Source organism: Siphateles boraxobius, unplaced genomic scaffold, assembly GCF_051911475.1.
Source record: "Siphateles boraxobius isolate OS27281-9 unplaced genomic scaffold, OSU_SipBor_1 36, whole genome shotgun sequence".
NCBI classification, from domain to species: domain Eukaryota; kingdom Metazoa; phylum Chordata; class Actinopteri; order Cypriniformes; family Leuciscidae; genus Siphateles; species Siphateles boraxobius.
In genome coordinates, this window is record NW_027508986.1 from 367,814 (window position 1) to 372,500 (window position 4,687).

At 42.4% G+C, this 4,687-nt stretch overlaps 1 long non-coding RNA gene across 3 annotated transcripts in view; it reads left to right on the forward strand.

Annotated features, from left to right (window-relative positions):
- The first annotated feature begins 557 nt into the window (after positions 1–557).
- Positions 558–4,687, forward strand: part of LOC143702905 (uncharacterized) — a 4,500-nt gene continuing 370 nt past the window's right edge. Inside the window, exons 1-3 of one of the 3 annotated variants that reach the window (XR_013190656.1) lie at positions 558–716; positions 3,677–3,733; positions 4,501–4,687. The exon at positions 4,501–4,687 is cut by the window's right edge and continues 370 nt beyond it. This is a non-coding gene — a long non-coding RNA (uncharacterized LOC143702905). Of the gene's footprint in view, positions 717–1,409; positions 1,498–3,676; positions 3,734–4,497 lie in introns of those variants that run through there. The other 2 variants (XR_013190658.1, XR_013190657.1) reach the window with 2 other exon arrangements.

Here is a 4,687-nt window from a genome sequence, read left to right on the forward strand (position 1 = left end):
ATTCCTGTTGATTCGATTATTTCAGGGATAGCCTACACCACCACTTCCAATTCAATTGAAACTGCATTCAGATCGTAGCCTGGGTTTTCCCATGCTGCCTTGCGCCAGCGCGATTTTATTCACACTTAATGTGAAGATTTCCAGATTTCCCCTCAGCGAGGAGACCAATCACAGAACGGGGAGGGAGCAGCAAGACGATGACGACGTCTATGCGACACACCGAATCAGTTTGTTTGAACGCCATCGTGTACACATAAATCTCTGACCCATCGTCTTCTTCCTCGTCTAATTTCTGCCGCTCTACATACGTCATCTGGTATAATTGAAACGATTGGCTATGAGCTACGGACAGGCGCATTTGATAGACATCCTAGCACCCAATAAATTATGTTTTATTAACAAAGTTCGTGAGGAGCACTTTCAAATAATTGATCCAATTATAACATCATTCCAACCAGCTGTCGACAATCAGTGATCAACATGTCTATCCAATCAGCTTGAGTTGGAGACCTATATATACACTCATTTGACTCACCAATGTTCTTCAACAGTTTTCAGCATCGCTCCACCACCACGTCTCCTCACACTTGCCTGGTTACTTACTAAACCTGCAATACGGGGGAGTACTCTGGGTTCGGGCCAAATATCCGAGCTCGGAGCCCTCTCCCCAGACAGCATGCCAAATATGCATACCATTTATTCTATCTAACTTATTTGTAAGTGTGAACTAGTGAAACGGCTCTGGGCATTCGTAAACCACGCCTCAAATACGAGAAAATGAACATGTGGTTCCCAGACCCACGTCTCAATGAGACTCGGTCTGACGTTAGCCAGGCTATTCAGATCGAGCTTAATTTGACGATTAGAGCCATCAATTAACTTATTATTTGGGCGCATGTAAATGTAGCTTTGATTCTCAGCATTGTCAGGATTGTTAGTTTATTTGTTCATGTTTGGAGTTTGTTTTTCTGTTCAGTTCCTGTCCGAGTTTTTAATGTCAATCTCAATGTCTATCCAAGCAGTAATGACAAGGAAGGACTGTTATTGCAGCACATTTGAGGATTTTCTCCCTCATTTCTGCTTCGAGGTCTTGATTTTGGTTTAGAATCCAATATTCCTGTAATTCGTTTGTCTTTTATGAATTTAATAAAGAACTCTGTCTCGTATTCTGTCCAAACGTACCGCGTCATCTACGTCAGGTGACCTGTAAATGCACAAAAAAACATTTCCATTGCAGTTTTGCTAAATATTTATTTTTCAAATTAACTGAAAAACCACCTCATGCGAGCCTAAAAACTTGTTTGCGACAAATGGGAGTTTTTGCGAAGTTGACGTGTTTCCATTGGCCGTATTTTCAATTCGCAATTTCAAATTGCGCAATTTGAAGGGTGATGGAAACGCGGCAACCATGTAGGGATGGGCAAATGAAGCCTCGTGAAGTACTGAGGCTTTCCCCTGAATGTTTCCGGCACGGAGCTTTTTGAGAAATTGCGCTGAGTACTCGATATACGCTTTGAAGCTTCAGTGTCAAATGTAACATCACTACAAGCATGTTCTCGATGGTTCCCTAAAGATACATTTTTGGTTCCCTAAAGAACCTTTCAGTGGTCAGTTCTTAAAGAAGTGTGACATTTTTTTAATTCTAAAACTTTTTGCATAAGGAATTGCTGTTCAGAAAGTGGCTTCCAGTGAGTGAGGATGGTGTGAAACGTGATGTTTTCCAGGTAGTTGTGCCAGCGAAGTTTCGTCCCCTTGTTTTGAAGGTGACGAGTGTGGGCACGTTGGTGTCCGTAAAACGTATCTTAATATTCTAAAACATTTATTTTGGCCTCGACTGAAAAAGGATGTGTCTGCGTTTATTAAGACCTGTCAGGTATGCCAGCTTACAGGTAGGCCAAATCAGAGTATTAAACCTGCGCCGTTGCATCCTATTCTAGCGGTGAGTGAACCTTCTATACACCTTATTGTTGGCTGTGTTGATACTGATCCACCAAAGAATCGTATTGACTTTCTGAATGGGTTCAGACACCGTTTGTTTAATGCTGGGTGTATGGCACAAGAGAAATTGGGTGTTTCGCAAAGGAAAATGAAAAAGCTCTATGACCGACGAACCGAGAGACAGGAGTTCAGTCCAGGTGACCAGGTCCTTGCACGGATGCCTGTTGTGGGCTCACCGTTTCAAGCTAAGTATATTGGTCCATACACTGTGAGTGAGAAGATTATACTATACTATATTATAGAGACGCCAGGACATAAGAAAGCTAGACGACTGTATCATGTTAATCAACCTTAAACCTTACTACAAGCGTGTAGTTGAGATTGATTCAGGTCAAGACGTGAAGGATGTTGTGTGTCCAGCGCTTTTGGTGACTTCAGAGGTTTTGACACGGCAGTCAGATGGGGTGACGGAGCCAGACGAAAGTTTGCTTTGTGGGAGACAAAAAAAATCAGAATCTTGGTGCAATTTGGATAAGTTGTTGACTCATCTGCCCAAGGCTAAACGTGGGGAATTGGCTGAGTTAGTACACAAGTTTCCATGTCTGTTTGGTGACATCCATTCACGTACCAGTTGGATTGAACATGATATAGATGTTGGAGATGTTCAGCCGATTAAAAACATGATGGCACACCGAGATTTTGTTCTGACTTCAGAAAAGTAACTTGTGACTTCTTGTACGGTCATATATCTGTTTTTTCTGTATGTACTCTCTTAATCTGTTTCTCAGGTATCAAGGTTGCCGAGGATAAGTGAGGAAGTTTGCAGGTGAAGTGGCTGGGACTGAGGTCATGTTTCTTTGTTGTATTGATGTAATTTAAATTTGTTTTAAATGTAACATTTATTTATGTTGAGTAGTTTGTTATTAGTTACTGCTTGGCCGGTTGTCTTTGCGGACACCGACTTTAAGGGGGGGGGGGGGGGGGGGGGTGATGGCCCTGCCTAGTTGGGTATTTAACTGTGTGGTGTTGGGCAGTTTACTGTTCTCCTTTTGTCTTTGAAGGTATCGGCACCCGTTAGCCAGATTGGGAGCACCTGTGTCAGATGCGCTGTGGGAGGATAAATACTCCGGCCCTTTTGCTCTCGCTCTCGCTGCTCTGGTCCCACTCCTGCGAGCAGCAGCAGCAGCACATCTTTTGTTTTGTTTTGTTTTGTTTTGTTTGTCCTCATCAACACCCAAACTTCATACTGGTCACTCATCCACATTCATACCACTGATGCTACTGACTGACACACTCTACATACTAAATTATTAGTTTAATTGTTTAAGTTGTTAAAATAAATATGTTTACTTTTGGCAGTCCTCCGTGTCCTCCTCGCATTTGTCATGGCCATTGAGCCGGGTTATGACAAATGCACAAAACTTTTGTGCATTTGAAAGATTCCATGGATGTTAAAGGACCCCCCCCCCCCAAGAGAGCCACCATACAGAAAAAATAGTATAAAAAATCCCCACCTTTTTGTTCAAAAAAAGGTAAAACGTAGATTAAAATAGCAGTAGTTGTTTAAAAACCATCAGTTTTCAGGAATCAAACTATCTGAACATTTAAGTTTTCTTATAAACTGCACAGAAAGATGGACTGATGCCAGGCAGAGGAACTGTTTGTTATCATCTTAAATGATGTTAATAGCTGATAAATCATGTTAATCTGTGGTTCAAGATGCTGATTTCACTTCCAGGAAGACGAGTTGAACCGAGAGGAGGATCAGCGTTTGACAGAAAGAGCTGTTGTTGAGGTCAGTGCGAAACGCTGCTTTCAGACATCATTCATATTTATTATCACGTTCTCTGTCCTGATGAAGTGCACTGGGATGAGGGATGTGTTTAGATCTCATAACACACATAAAATAAGTCTTTATTTATTAAAGTCTGTGTTCAATGATATCCAATATAGATACATGAATCTATTGACTAAGATTAACAACAGTGAAACAGTCATTTAGAACTAAATACAATTTTAAAAAACAGCATAAATGTTGTTTACAATTAATTAATCATTTTGACCTGGAAAAGGCTGTTTTTGGAGTCTCTAATTAGATCTCTAATTCCACAAACAGTGTGTGTGTGTGTGTGTGTGTGTGTGTGCATGTGTGTGTGTGTGTTAAGTGGACACGCGTTCTCCACAGAAGTTCTATTGTTGCTCAATCCCACTCTGCAATAATTCTTGTTCTCCTCAGTACACACACACACACACACACACACACACACACACACACACACACACACACACACACACACACACACACACACACACACACAAACACTAGCGTTCTCACTAACGGCTCCATGCGCTCAGTCACGTCTCCTCCAGCTCTCGAGGGAAACCTCTGGACCTCCATGTTACCAAAACTGTATGACTTGGCAGTAAACCCAAACAGCACAGCACTACAGGGACTGTGTGTGTGTGTGTGTGTGTGTGTGTGTGTGTGTGTGTGTGTGTGTGTGTGTGTGTGTGTGTGTGTGTGTGTGTGTGTGTGTGTGTGTGTGTGTGTTGGAGAAGCAGATCTCACAGGTGTCAGTATGAGGACGGACTGTAACTCAAGCTCTTTTCTCCGGGATTATTCCCAACTCTGTATTATCCTACGGGAGTCCCAGTGGCCGAGGCTCTGACCTTTGACCCGGGACTGTTGGATTTGGCGTCGGTCTGTGGAGTGACGAGATGACTTGAACAACAGCTTGACTGTTTTCCT